The sequence below is a fragment of the Ranitomeya imitator genome, chromosome 3, assembly GCF_032444005.1.
Source record: "Ranitomeya imitator isolate aRanImi1 chromosome 3, aRanImi1.pri, whole genome shotgun sequence".
Taxonomy (NCBI): Eukaryota; Metazoa; Chordata; class Amphibia; order Anura; family Dendrobatidae; genus Ranitomeya; species Ranitomeya imitator.
In genome coordinates this window covers 200,923,682-200,938,757 of record NC_091284.1, presented here as the reverse complement: position 1 = coordinate 200,938,757, position 15,076 = coordinate 200,923,682, and positions in this window count along the sequence as shown.

Genomic DNA, 15,076 nt, shown 5'->3' with positions numbered 1-15,076 from the left:
GCTTCCAACACTTTTCCTTTCACTTTTTTCCCCATTATGTAGATAGGGGCAAAATTATTTGGTGAATTGGAATGCGCGGGGTTAAAATTTCACCTCACAACGTAGCCTATGACGCTCTCAGGGTCCAGACGTGTGACTGTGCAAAATTTTGTGGCTGTAGCTGCGACGGTGCAGATGCTAATCCCGGACATACACACATATACACACACACACACACATACACACATTCAGCTTTATATAGTAGATAATTTTTCCTTATTGGATACACCTTATGCCTATATTGGTTGTTATGTATAACTTTTTGGGAGATTTTATCCTGGTTATTTTATCCAACATGTGCACTTTTATCTATGTGTATCACCACTACTAATAAAGATTTATGATTATAATACGTATACCCTCCTTTGTGATCTTTTTCTGGGGTTAGGTCCTTTTGCTCTGGTGATTGGTTGTCCTTTACACCACTAATGAACCCAGACAAGTGTGAGGATGTAATTGTTCCACAAATCCCCCCCCCCACACTCAGTTAGATAACAGGCCAAGGGTGCGTTGTTCCCCTGTATGGCAGATTTTTTTTCTGAATTTCCTTCTGACTAAACAACTATAATTTGCAGCATCTGCCAAACCAAGCTAAGAAGAGGCTAGAATACTGCCAACCTTAGCACCACCACCATGCAAAAGCACATGGCATCCAAGCACGCCAGTAGGTGGGCGGAATGCCTGGATACAAAATCTGTATGTGAGGGTGAAACCACTACACCATCCCCTGAATTCTGGCCTTCCCAAGCTGCTGACCATGAAGCAGGCGCTGATACCTCCTGCCCACAACCTGCAGTTGAACACATATAATAGTCAGCAACCACATCCAGTGTGTTGTACCAGTGTCCAGTACAGCATTCAGTTGTCCCTGGCCCAGACATTTACCAGAAAGCAGAAATAAATAGGCCCAAATGCTAGACACCCACATTGCCAGATTTCTAGCCCTGGAAATTTTGCCATTTCGACATGTGGGAACTGAGTATTTCCGCAAACTCTTGGCAATAGCAACCCACAGTATTCGATTCCCTGCCGTCTCTATTTTTTACATTGGGCCTTCCTGAAGTTACATAAGCACGTGGTACACAATATCAGCCATGATGTGGCCAATGCAGTCACAGGAAAGGTCCACCTGACCACAGACACGTGGATAAGTTCCTGTGAAAAGGGATGATACATTGCACTGACTGCACACTTGGGTTAACCTGATGGAGTCTGGGATAGAGGCTTGCACATCACACATCTTACCACACTGAGAATAGTGGGCCCCACTTCCATCAGGGTTTCAGTCTCCTCGTATTCCAGTTCCTGTCTCTACTTATCCTCAGCTAAACTAGCCTCCCCATCACTCCCCATCTGAGAAGTCTTCAGCACTGCCTTGGTGAAGTGGCATAACGCTCTGCCGAAGCTCATCTGTTTAAGTGATAAAGCTCACAATGCAGTTGAGCTGTTGAAAGGGAAAAAAGAACACACTGGCTGTAATTTGCTTCTCTCATGTCAGAGGCAGACGTGCCATTTTCAGGGAATGAATGCCAGTGGGCCGTTCTGAAATACTTGCAAAAGAGATTACCCTCAGACAACACTGCTTTCAGAGAACCCGGCTCTTTTCACCCATAAGGATTACAGGGGAGGGCCGCGCACACCAAGTGTAACTCAGGGGGTGGGAAGATGTCCACCAACTTGGCCATTTTCATGAGACCATCACATCAGCAAGGGCTAATAGTGGGTGTAACTATGACGAGGAGGGAGAAGTTGCCCAAGATGGTGAGGGACTACTTAAGCGACCATATCATCATCCTTCCTGATTCTTCAGTGCCCTTTAACTATTGGCTATCTAAGCTGCACACGTGGCCCAACCTTTCCTTGTCTCGGAGGTGCTGCCATGCCTTTACCTGAGCTCTGTAGCACTGCCTGTCACATTAGTAATACACTCCACAGACCTAGACACTCTCTAGGACATATCCTTTAATAACTCCAATGTTGCTCAAAACCATGGAAAAGATACATTCAGGCTGTTTGTGTAGTTTCCAGAAGAAGTGCGTAGGATTATGCAGAATTATCAATGGCACTCCTGTCTCTTTCCCTTTAGGAGGCTGCTTCCAAGTAAAATAAGGCTTGTACATGATCCTGACATGGGTTTCTGGCCTGACAGACTGACCACAACACAGGCCATCGCTTGCATATACTATATTCAGAATTTAATTCTAATGATTTTGGTGTCTGATAGAATCTGACAATGAATGAATTTACTGACAATGATCATACAGCTCCCCCAACTCCTGTATTATATACACCTATTAGTGGCTTCACCCACTATGAAAGTTGTTCCATTGGGATTTGGTGGCAAAAATGAACTGTGGACCATACAAAATGCAGGTTTCACAGCACCTGCTCGCTCTGTGAAATTTTGAAGTGAGGGCTACATAATAGCATGGTGTTGGACGTCGTTGTAGTGGTGGCGGAAAAATCCTAAAATTCAAGTGGGCATGTTTGAAATTGCACTGTAAAGCGATGGGGAATATCTAATCCTCTCTCTTGCTAACTGTTTGGCATGAAGGAGGGACCTCCCAAATGTCTGATACAGGGCCACAGGAGGGCCATTACCAAAATCAGGTTTCACGGCACCTGCTGGCACAAATTGTGAGGACAGTATACAGACATGACAGTGGACATGGTGATGGTGATGGGCGATCCCCAAAATTCAGATGGGCATGTATGAAATGGCATTGTAAAGGGATGGGAAATATGTATTCCACTATCTTGCAATCTAATTGGCATGTGGGAGAGACCTCCCAAATGTAGGAGTGAGAGCTCTCCCAAATGTATAATACAGGGCCACCGGAGGGCCATTACCAAACTCAAGTTTGGGTAGCACCTGCTGGCATTCTGAAAATATTAAGGGATCTCCCAAATGTAGGAGTGACAGCCCTCACAAATGTTAAAGGAAAAAGTAAATCCTAAAGTCATAGCATTTTTACATTTTAAAAAAATTTGGTTTGGTAGGTCTTTTTAAAAATCCGTAAAACTGGCGCCATAGTCTGACAACGTTATTCATAGATACCATATGTGAGTCAGAAAGGCATGCAGGCATCTTCTTCATGCTGTTCCCTTTCAGTTTTAGCTCTTTCACATCCATTTCAGCTTTTTTCTTATGCCCCCAGACCGGTTTATTGGGTCCAGCAGAAAAATATTCGACTTTCCCATTGACTTGCATTGGATTTGTTATTCGGTACGAATACACGGATATTAGAAATTATTGTTCCGATTTTCCAGAATCTGAATAATTCACTATTCGATCATCAATACTAGCAATATCTTAAATTTCCGAACTGTCGTCACACAGGTGGGTGGCATGGGAGGGTGTCTTACATCTATCAAGGGGGGCTCATAGTACCAGATAATCTGCTAGTGAAGGTGCTGTAGCTGATTAACTAATGGAGGAGGAAAAGGTGATGAACGCGCAACAGTCAGGAGATGAAGTGGATTATGATTCCCTCTCTGTTGTCCATGGTTGGTGGAAGGGGACCAAGGTAGCAACCTTGAGTGTTACCCCGTCAACAATAAACCATAGACTTGGATCTCATGGAAGCATTCGACACATAAGCACCTTTTTGTTGCACCATGATGCCCACATATTTAGTGTTAATAATAGTGCTGACTACTGTTAGTTCCAAGGTACAAGAGTGAATTTATCAAGGTGCTTTTCCCCCTGTAAAGGTAGGTGCGCATGCTAGAGTATCGAAACAAGCTTGTAGACAATCTTATGAGTTATTTCACCCAAGACACCAGTGAGGCACATAGTATGTGTGACGCCCAGGAGACCGGGATACCCAGCACCGGACCAATGGAGTCTGTCTCTTGAGGGGGATGTCACGGGTGGCTTGACCCGGTGCTGTGGCCTCAGGCAATGCACAGTGTAAGGGGTATCATGAGGGGACAGGCACTTACTTGATCAGCAGCAGGTTCTCCTAGCGGTGACGATCCCGATCCTGGATAGATGGCTATTGTCCAAATGAAAGACTGAGGCACTGAAACGTTTAACCAGTTTACTTTAACATAAAAGGATTTACAACCAGTCCTGTCACCGGAGTCTGTATGGGAACTCTGAGTTACTTTGACCCTGCCGGGGTCTTCGCCTCTTATTGTGCGCAATTTCTGTGTGGCCCTGCTGCTGTATGTGAACTGGCTGCCGGCCCAATCTGTCCCCTCCGGGTCCTGGTTCGACGGGCAACCCGAGTCCTTTTATCGGCTTACCCCCTCCGGGAGTACCGCTGAACTCTGTATCTGTTGCTGTGTCCGGCCCTAGTGAAGCTGATATCACCTCACGTTTTTCCGGTTGCTGTATTATATATAATGAATACAGCCACGGATCCGGTATCCGTCTTTGCGCCTGTTCTGGGTAGTGATTAATGCTACCCGGTTCTCACAATGTCCTTTTTCTCTGTCCCTCTTCTCCTCAGGCCGGTGATTTAGGCCTGGTAACAGTCACAGGGCTGTTAGAGATTCAACTGTATGACCTCTCACTTTCAGCTCCTTAGCCCAACTGCCATTTCTTCTCTCAGACCAGAATGGATCAAGGGGAGTCTCTGGAGCTCCCCCTTCTGGCCGGAGGTGGTAGTGCAGTCTTGCTATTTTAGTATTTGTACTTACTGTCAGTAACTATTTTTGTGGCAAATACCCCTAGGGGTGCCACATTCCCCCTTAGTTAAGAACAGTACTCCGGGACTGTGGGACAATAACATTTTGAAATAACAATTAATATGTACAGAGTCTTAAAAATGAAAAGTTACAAAAACCACTCAAGGAAACAAAAATAGAGTTCTGTAAAAAAAAGTCACTTCAAATAGCGTCCATTAATACAGTTCTATCCTTGAAGGTATTAGGAAAGGCACTGTACTTAGTGTCCAGGAATTTAGTTCCATTTTTCCAACGGAGTTATCAATATAAAGTCTAAAGAAAGTTCAAAAAGAGCAAAAAGCAAAGTTCAAAAAGCAGTCTTTCCGGAGCTTTGATTTAGTGCCTCCGGGCTGATAAAAAGTTCAAGAATATGCAATAAGTTCATACAGACAAGTCTCTGTAGGCACTGGGCTTAAACGTTGCAGACTGATAACAATGACTATACTACATTTTCTGTTTAACTATATACGGCATAACATATATACAATTCACATTATGAGCTTTATAGTTGGTAATCTGCATACCTGGCCGGTAATTGACCCTGGGTACTACGCTGTGATCTACGTAATAGCGGTGTCTCTTCATGTGGTGTACTACTGTCTACTGCGGATGTAGTATCTGCCCGCTCTGCTAAAGATAATTCCACGACTATGGAGTTGGCAAGTCCACCGTGAATGGGATTACTCTGACCAGGAATCTGTTCTTCCTGGCCTGGAACCTCCTGTAGTACGGGGTCAGCCTCTTCCTGTCTTGGGACTTCTGGTATTGGGTTCGGTGTTGGGTAAAAGGCCACCATGGGAACCACTACTGCACCATGGTATGTTAGTAGGGTTTTGGGAAAGTCTCCTATACAGGTGTGATACACTTCATCTTCTTTTTCCTTTACTGGTTGAACCTGTATGGGTTGAATAACTTCTGGTTCTGGCTGGACAACGTCTGGCTCTTTCAATGCTTCCGGACACAATTTAAGATTGTCTCTTGACACTAGTACAGATGTTAAGCCTCCGTTTTTGCTAATGAGACACATTTTAGGATTATCCACTCTTGTTGGTAAAACTGTGTAGGGTACGGCTTCCCACTGATTGTCCAGTTTATTGGTTCGACGATTTCTCTTGAGCACTTGGTCACCCGGTCTTAATGGGGTCGCTAGAGCATTCTGGTTGAAAGTTCGCTCTTGTCTTTCTCTAGTTTGCTGAAGGCTTCTTTCCACACTCTCTTGCACTTGGCGATACTGCTTTTGCCGTATGATATCCCAATTGGAGTCTTGAACTTCTGCGTCTGGTTTCAGAATTCCCATTTCTAGATCGATTGGTAATTGGCCGGGTCTTGCACGCATAAGGTAAGCTGGGGTGCAGTTGGTGGAGCTCACCGGGACATGATTATACAGATCCACCAAGTCAGGCAATTTCTCTGGCCATTGATTCCTTTCTGTCTCAGGTAAAGTCTTTAGTAGGTCTATTACAATATGGTTCATCTTCTCGCATAAGCCGTTTGTTTGTGGATGATAGGCCGTCGTCCGGATCTTTTTGCAACCATACATATTACAGAATTCTCTGAAGATCTCTGATTCAAAGGCTGTACCTTGGTCGGTGAGAACCTGTTCCGGATATCCATGGGGTCTACAAAAGTACGTTTGGAACGCTTTGGCTGCTGTTTTTGCTGTCAGATCTTTTACGGGTACTACTACCAAGAAACGTGAATAATGGTCCACGATGGTCAAGGCATAGACATAGCCGGACCGGCTTGGTGTCAACTTCACGTGGTCCATGGCTACAAGTTCAAGTGGTTGTTTGGTGATTATGGGCTGCAGTGGTGCTCTTTGGTTCTTTTGATCGTTTCTTCTGAGGTTGCACGGGCCACAATTTCTGCACCACTGTTCGATTGATTTTCTCATCCCGACCCAATAAAATCTTTCTCTTAGAAGTACTTCTAACTTTTTCCAACCGAAGTGACCAGCACCATTATGGTAAGCTTTGAGGACCATCTTCACATCTTGTTTAGGCACAATAATCTGCCAAACCAATTCATGTGTTTTCGGATTGGTGTATCTTCTACAGAGCTTCCCTTGATACAGGAACATTTTGCCTCTCTCTTTCCAGAGTTGATGCGTCTCTTCTGGGGCATCCTCATCGGGATATGCACTTTGCTCAGTCAACAGTTCCTTCACCAACTTCACAGCCGGATTGCTGTCTTGGGTGTCAGCCCATCTATGGTGTGCTAACGGATTAAAATTCACCTCTTGTTGTTTCTGATAGGTACTTGACTGATGATGTTTTGCCTTGGGACGATGGAAGGCTGGTAGTTCAATTTCTTCAAGCTCCCCCGTTTCCTCTTCTACATCTCTCAAGTGTGGCATCCGGGATAGGGCATCGGCATTTCCATTCTTGCGACCTGCTCGATACTTGATTATGAAGTTGTAATTAGATAACCGGGCTATCCATCGCTGTTCTAAGGCACCTAATTTGGCTGTGTCCAGGTGGGTCAACGGATTGTTGTCAGTATAGACAATAAATTCTGCAGCGGCCAGATAGTGTTTGAAACGCTCCGTCACAGCCCAAACTACTGCCAGTAGTTCCAATTTGAAGGAGCTGTAATTTTCTGAATTTCTTTCAGTAGGCCGGAGCTTTCTACTTGCAAAGGCGATGACTTTCTCCCGACCTTCTTGCTTTTGTGACAGCACCGCTCCTAGTCCCACATTACTGGCATCGGTGTAGAGGATGAAAGGTTGATGGTAATCTGGGTATGCCAGAACCTCTTCTGCAGTTAGTGCCTTCTTTAGTTGTTCAAAGGAGTCTTCCCTTTCGTCGTTCCACTGAAAAGGAGGGTTTCGGTTTGAAGGTTTCTTCGTCTGCCCTACCAAGGTGTCTTGCAAGGGGGCTGCCAACTTGGTAAATCCTTTTATAAATCTGCGATAGTAACCCACCAATCCCAGGAATTGTCTCACTTCTTTTGCGCTGGTAGGTCTTGGCCAATCCCTTATGGCGCTTATTTTCTCGGGATCTGGTGCTACTCCCTCCGAACTCACGATGTGTCCCAGGTACTGTACCTTTGGCTTGAGAAGGTGACATTTGGATGGCTTGACTTTCATGCCATACCTGGATAAGGCTTCGAACACTTCTGCCAGGTCTATTAAGTGTTGTTCGTAAGTCTTTGAGTAGACGATCACATCATCTAGGTACAGGAGGACGGTCTCGAAGTTCTTGTGTCCGAGGCAGCATTCCATCAGCCGCTGGAAGGTACCGGATGCGTTGCAGAGTCCGAACGGCATGCGATTAAATTCACATAGACCCATTGGTGTGGTGAATGCCGTCTTTTCCTTATCTCTCCCAGCCACAGGGACTTGCCAATACCCGCTTGTTAAGTCTAAGGTGGAAAAATAATTAGCAGATTTCAAAGCAGTTAAGGACTCTTCTATCCTAGGCAAGGGGTAGGCGTCTTTATGGGTGATGTTATTAATCTTCCGGTAGTCTACGCACATTCTCATGGTTCCGTCCTTTTTTTTGACAATCACTAGAGGGGCCGCCCAGGGGCTACAGCTGTCTCTTATTACCCCGGCCTGTTTCATTTCCCTCAGCATATCTTTTGCACATTGATAGTGAGCGGGCGGTATGGGTCTATATCTTTCTTTTATTGGGGGATGGTCACCTGTGGGGATTGTGTGTTCTACCCCTTCTATCCGTCCGAAGTCCAATGGGTGTTTACTGAAGACTTGTTCATATTCCGTCACTAGCCTATACACCCCTTGTTTTTGATGGGTAGGTGTTGAATTTATGCCCACGTGTAGCTGTTGGCACCAATCCTCCATTTCTCCATCTGAGCCATTGCCTTCCACCTGACAGGTTGGTTCTAAGGGCTCAATGGTTGTGATGGCATTGTTGTCAACAGTATATAGCTTTGCCATTGTAGCATACCTTGGCAAAGTGACCTCTTCCTCTCCACAGTTCAAAAGTCATACCGGCACTCGTCCCCGGTGTACCTCGACTATCCCTCGTGCTGTGAGTATAGTGGGCCTGCTGTCGGTGTACACTGGTTCTATTAAGGCTTGATAATCTCGTCCCTTAGTACCAATGGCTGCTCTACACCATACCAGCATTTCTGTTTTTGGTGGGATTACAATAGACGTTGGATCACTTACCCTCACACTGCCGATTTCTCCACCTGCAACTTCTACCTGTTGCCTTAACATCAATACTTTTATTTCCCTCCGGAGAACTCTCTGCTGGCAGAATTGGGCAGTTTCAGCAATTTGCTGTAAGACAGAAATGACTTCGGAAAAGCAGTTCTCTAACACATTCATTCCTATCAATACAGTTGGTTCACAGTTCCGCCGGTCAACATCAACAACAATTATACCCTGTTTCTTCAGTTCTACTTTACCAATCTTTATGGTCATCTCCCTGAATCCTAGTTTCGGTACCAACTTACCATTACTGGCCCATATATCTAGTTCAACATCAGAGGGCCCTTTATCAATATCTGCATCAGCCCAGTACCTCTTATAAAGGATATACGGTATAGATGAAATCTGGGAACCTGTGTCCAGCAAAGCGTTGAGGGGAATTCCGTCCAGCACGATAGGGATAATGGGTCGTCCTCCGATGTACCTGTCGTGCCAGGGTGTTGGGCCTTGAAAGTTCATTCCTGCGAAGCGGCCCGCGTTCCCAGGGGATTCCCGTTTAAATCACAATCTCATGCAAAGTGGCCCGGCTGCTGGCAACGGCGGCAAATGGGCTGTCCATCCGGTTGGTAGCGGTCGCGGGGTCGTCCTCTCCATGTCGGGTATCTCCGGGGTCTGATCCATGGAACATCCTCTCTACAGTTTGCCAACTCCATCTTGTGTCCTCTCATCTCCTGCATGGTTTTAGCCATTGAAGCAACAACATCAGCTAAAGAGTCAAGCTTTTGTTGAAGAGCCTCATTAGTACTGGGCCCCAGGGGCTTAGCAATGGCCCCAGACATAGCTGATGTCACTGGCACTCCCTGTTGTTGAGGTGCCTCTGCCATGGGTTGCGCAGGATCCTGATCCCGAGGTGCCTCTGCCAGCTGGAGACGTATAGCGCTCTCCTTTAATTGGGCAAATGTCAATTCAGGGTTCTTAAAAACAAGCATGCTCACATGCCCCCGGTGAGAAGGTGTGTAGAGTCCCTCAATAAATTGATCTCTTAGCAGTTTATCCGCTCCGGTGTTAAAAATGGGTTCAGCCAGTGTAAGTGATTTAAGGGCTTCCTGCAGGTTTAAGGCAAAGTCTCTCACGCCCTCATTAGCTTTTTGTTTGCAATTAAAGAATCGTATTTTAGCTTTGCTGCTGGCCGTGGTTTCAAATGTAGCTTTTAATCCAGCAAATATGCGTTCAACAGTGCCTTTTAGATCAGCTGCCCATGCTGTGACTTCTCGCTTAGCATGGCCACTTAACTGCATCATCAGGAGACTAACACGCTGAACTTCACCCACAGGGAACATGTCAAAATGGGCCAGCATCTTTTCTCTGAAATCGTCAAGGGTATTAGGCTCACCTTCATACATTGGAAGCCATGGGCCACCCGGGGTATATGGCATCAGCACCGGCATGATGGGCGCCACTCCTTGCACCGCTGCGCTGCCGGACTCTCTATTGACACTCTGTCTTTTAGCTGCATTAGCGTTGCCGGGTGCTGCGGCGTCTCCGTGCTGCGACATACTGTGCCCCCTTAGTTAATCCGGACCCTTCCGGTCCTCCGCTTCCGTCGGGATAGTGTAGATTCGTTCCGCTGTGCAGCAGGATCGATTTTCCCCTTGCTCTGATGTCAGAGCGCTCAGCTTGGTGCCGCCCACAATGACACGCCCCCTGCTGCTCCCACCCACCGCGCTCTGTAATGGCGGATTCTGAAGTTTTTCAGTTAGACTGGGGCTCAGGTGATGGCGTAGCTCAATTAACAGTCTCGTGCCTAACGGTTATGAAGTGATTACCTCAGGGGATGGCGGCCATCTTTACTCCATTATAACCAATGGGGAAAAGTCACTTTCAATAGTTTTCAATGGGGAATGGATTTTTCTTTAATAAAGTCAATTTTCAAGATTTTTCATCCCAGTTTTCACAGTTTTGGGCTCCAATCACGGCACACAATACCCGGTATACGGGCTGGCTAGATCCTGTTCGTGACGCCAATTGTGACGCCCAGGAGACCGGGATACCCAGCACCGGACCAATGGAGTCTGTCTCTTGAGGGGGATGTCACGGGTGGCTTGTCCCGGTGCTGTGGCCTCAGGCAATGCACAGTGTAAGGGGTATCATGAGGGGACAGGCACTTACTTGATCAGCAGCAGGTTCTCCCAGCGGTGACTATCCCGATCCTGGATAGATGGCTATTGTCCAAATGAAAGACTGAGGCACTGAAACGTTTAACCAGTTTACTTTAACATAAAAGGATTTACAACCAGTCCTGTCACCGGAGTCTGTATGGGAACTCTGAGTTACTTTGACCCTGCCGGGGTCTTCGCCTCTTATTGTGCGCAATTTCTGTGTGGCCCTGCTGCTGTATGTGAACTGGCTGCCGGCCCAATCTGTCCCCTCCGGGTCCTGGTTCGACGGGCAACCCGAGTCCTTTTATCGGCTTACCCCCTCCGGGAGTACCGCTGAACTCTGTATCTGTTGCTGCGTCCGGCCCTAGTGAAGCTGATATCACCTCACGTTTTTCCGGTTGCTGTATTATATATAATGAATACAGCCACGGATCCGGTATCCGTCTTTGCGCCTATTCTGGGTAGTGATTAATGCTACCCGGTTCTCACAATGTCCTTTTTCTCTGTCCCTTTTCTCCTCAGGCCGGTGATTTAGGCCTGGTAACAGTCACAGGGCTGTTAGAGATTCAACTGTATGACCTCTCACTTTCAGCTCCTTAGCCCAACTGCCATTTCTTCTCTCAGACCAGAATGGATCAAGGGGAGTCTCTGGAGCTCCCCCTTCTGGCCGGAGGTGGTAGTGCAGTCTTGCTATTTTAGTATTTGTACTTACTGTCAGTAACAATTTTTGTGGCAAATACCCCTAGGGGTGCCACATTTGCATCCCAATTCTAGATGTCCAACTGCAGGAACGTCAAGGTGTCATCATAGAAACATTAGCAGCAGCAGTGTAGGTGGCATAAGCAATTTCTGTTGTTTTACACATTTTTTAGACCAGTTTGCACAGCAGCAGAACAGAGTACAGAGTCTGACATGTTGTGAACAGCTAGAAAAGATGGTGCAGGAGTATCTTTAGCTCAATATCAATGTCATTGGGGAGTGTTGAACCCTTTTACATTTTGCTCGTCAAAAATGGAAGAGTGGCTTGAGCTCTCCTGTCACGACTTAGTCGTTTTGTCATACCTGCAGCCAGTGTTCTCTCAAAACATGTCTTCAGCCCTGCTGGTGGTGTCCTGATGAATAAGCACATCTGGATAGCCCCTGAAACTTTAGACAGGATAACTTTCATCAAAATGATCAAATCATGGATCTCCAATAACTTTTCACCCTAGTCTCAGACTGGGTAGACTAGGCGATGGTGTCATTTTTACTTACGGGCTGGGTGGATTGTGCTAAACCCCAAGGAAGGCCTGGAATAATAATAATAATAACAATAAAAACCTTTGTTTATATAGCTACATATTCTGCAGCATAGCAAGTTATTCTCAGATAGATAGTGAATGGGTTATATATATATACATACAGTTCATCTCACAAAATTAGAATATCATCAAAAAGTTAATTTATTTTAGTTCTTCAATACAATAAAGTGAAGCAAAGCAATAAAGCAAGGGCTGTGCATCATTCTGCCAATTTATCCCCTCCAAGCAAGTCAAGTATTCCATAAAACTACAGTATATAAAACATGTGAGCGCACATCAGAGTATACTTTCACCTTCCTAATCTATGAATGGAGGGGCTGCCAAATCAACTCCCTAAACTGGCATCTCAGGCATAATTGTCTGGGAGATAATGACACCCTTTCTACGTTAAGAGTACCACATGTACACAGTTAACTACTACATGAACATCCCCCTATACAAATCCCTCCACACTGCAAATACAGGGGCTTGTGGGACAGTATGGAAAAACCGAGTAGGGTTTCTGTCACAGGTGTCCAGGTGTTTGGAGAAGGGATGGGAAGTGACCAATTTCTTGCAGTTAATTGGAATGACAGGAAATGTTCTTGAAAAGTCAGGTCATCTGAAAATTAATTCTAAGACTTGATTACTCACAAACATTTTTGACCATGTATCTAACTTTAACTGTTTTTACTACTATGTCTTGCTACACAAAACTTTTGTTTCCATTTATATTTCTTATGTATTTATGTTGGTGATATGGGCATGATCATTTTATTGGAGGATCTTTTATAATGATAAGGTTCAATACTTATGCATTGTTGGCTTCACTGTATGGTTCCTGCTGAACCTCTGGTACCAGAAAATTCTTTGTGGATTCTGTAAGAGATTGGTTGTTTTGTGCATATAGCGGTTCCCACCAAAGCAGGCGAGAGCTTGCTATAGTGTGCCACGTCTATTGGCACATTCGTCTCTCAAATAGGGATTGATGTATCTAAGCGTACGTTGAACGACCAGACTCTGAAAGTCTCTGTGATTCTAGCCCTGCTGGTGCTCTTTCATCTTTGGAACAAACTCAGCTTTGCCACATAGTTGGCTACATTTTCCTCCACATTTTGCCCTTCATTACAGTACAGTTTATTCTTCCTGTTACAATATACTCAAATGTGGGGCAACTGATTTGTTAGCAAGACCAAGTTTAATAATCAGCCAATGTGTTTTTAGGAGCATGCCTCCCTCTGTGGGTAATAATTCCTGGAAGGATTTTCTTGTTTTGTTTACTCAATGTCTCTGTAAGCTTTGAATGAGTCCCAGAACTTGTTCAGTTTTACCCTAAAGACCAAGTGCTGCACCATCTATTATTATAGGCAAAGCCGTGTGCCAAGTGCTCACATTGGTGGCATATTGGATATATTTCTGAACACATAAAAACTAGTGCAATAAAATTTGCGTTGTGTTCCTCATAATGTACAAAAAAGAATCATAGACGAGACAGCAAAAAAAATGCAAATTGTAAATTTTCAAACTTATGTTTCATCAACTGCATAAAAAATGGTGGTATCAAACTACAAAAAAGTGTACACATATTCCCTTAAAACTAATCTTTAATAATTCATTGTTAAAAAACACCAACCCAGTGAAAAAATGGCAAGATACCAATAATTAGAAAAGCGACCAAAACATACCTACAAAGACCCTGCGATAGGCCTTATTCAAAACCTGCCTTGCTGTGGAGGTCGGCACCCTAAAGAGCTATTTTTTGGCACCCCCACTCAACTAGGATTGTCCCTCACTCCCCAATTACACCCTACCAATAAAGAAGGGAAAACAATGTATTGAAAGAGAAGAGATGAAAAAAGCAGGTAAAATTGCACACATTTGAAAGACCTTACAGGTGTATTATAGACCAATAATTACAAAAACGATCAATAATTCTAAAATAGTATCATCCCAGCAATCAGCAAATGCCCCAGAAATACTCAAAATGGAATCTGATGATTTTAGCCTTACTAAACCTAGGTCAAATTAAAGATTAGTTAATGCATTGGCAAAACAGACAACTGTGTTACAGTATAACATGGAGTACTCTTATCATGCACAGGATGCTGCCCAATGCATTTCCCAGCTGTCACAATTCATCAGGAGGCCCTATACATGATAAACGATATTAAAGATGCCAGATGCCACGTTAAATAAATAGCATAACCGGCGGTCAGGAATGGGTGGACTTAAATAACTCCTGTTATATCATACTGCCATATTAGGCCCCACCCAGCCAATGGTCGGCGGTAAATAGGAACCAGGTCACAGAATCCATATGCACTTAAAACATACCAAAATAATGAAGGGCCCACCAAATCATTCTGGCATGCGTTCCACCGTTCGGTGTATGACCGGAAGCCTAGATACCTCACTTCCGTGCACACAATGCAATCTCTGTTCCACCATGTGGAACGCAGTAGCCAGCAAGCTGCCGGAGGTCTAGTGTGAAGTATCCACAGTCAATGATGGTTTGGGGAGCCATGTCATCTGCTGGTGTAAGTCCACTGTCTTTTATCAAGTCAGCACAGCTGTCTACCAGGAAGTTTTAGAGCACTTCATGCATCCCTCTTCAAACAAGCTTTTTTGGAGTTGGAAATTTCATGCTCCAGCAGGACTTGGCACCTGTCCTCACTCCTAAAAGTACCAATTCCTGGTTTAAAAACAACACTTTCACTGTGCTTGATTGGCCAGCAAACTTGTCTGACCTTAACAACATAGAGAATATATGGTGTATTGTCAAGTGGAAGATGAGACACCAGACC